Source organism: Phascolarctos cinereus, unplaced genomic scaffold (genome assembly GCF_003287225.1).
Source record: "Phascolarctos cinereus isolate Bilbo 61053 unplaced genomic scaffold, phaCin_HiC Scaffold_726;HRSCAF=1367, whole genome shotgun sequence".
Taxonomy (NCBI): domain Eukaryota; kingdom Metazoa; phylum Chordata; class Mammalia; order Diprotodontia; family Phascolarctidae; genus Phascolarctos; species Phascolarctos cinereus.
In genome coordinates, this window is record NW_027556098.1 from 415,241,483 (window position 1) to 415,242,296 (window position 814).

Consider the following 814-nt stretch of genomic DNA (forward strand, 5'->3'; position numbering starts at 1 on the left):
AACTCAAGTTAAAATGCAGCTGGGAGTGAGAGGCCTAAAAGAATGAACTGACAATGTTATATATACACCCATTCTCTGATCATATATACTGATCTTTTACCAAGAGGAATGGGATCAAGGACAGGTATTTTAAATCTCTCTCATGCCTCCTCTCCTGTCTCTTTGCACTGCTACTCCTCCAGTATACTCCTTGACTCATCTTACCACATGCACCGTCTGTATATTCCAATCCATCCATATGCTCCCCAAATAATCTTTCTTCTGCATGTTACATTCCACTAGAAAACCTTCAGTGTTCCCCTAGTGCTTGCCATTAAAATACTTCTTCTCATTTTACTCCCCTTTGTGTACTGGATGCCAGTGGTCTCCAATATTCTTTATAATGCACACCCATATCAACTAAATTTTTCTGACTTTGCAACCCCACAATATATACATGGTATGTCTTCACAAGTTACATACCTATAATACCATGGTAATGTATCACAAACATTACAAAATGTGTGTGTGTGTGTGTGTGTGTGTGTGTGTGTGTGTGTGTGTGTGTGTGAGAGAGAGTGAGAGAGAGAGAGAGGGAGAGAGAGAGAATTTATATTAGAGGTTGTTGGGTTCAGATTTAATTAGGGGTCTTGAAGCTCACTTAAAACCACTGGGAAAGAGTGGAATAAGAGAATTGACATTTCTAGCAATGAACTCAAAATTTATGTGCCTTTAGAGATCTTCTCTGATGTTGAAAGAGGCATAATCTTTGGAGGTCGGGTGCAAGGTCCAGAGAGTAGCTGTTGTGTGTTGGTAGAAGGAGAACAGTGGAAGG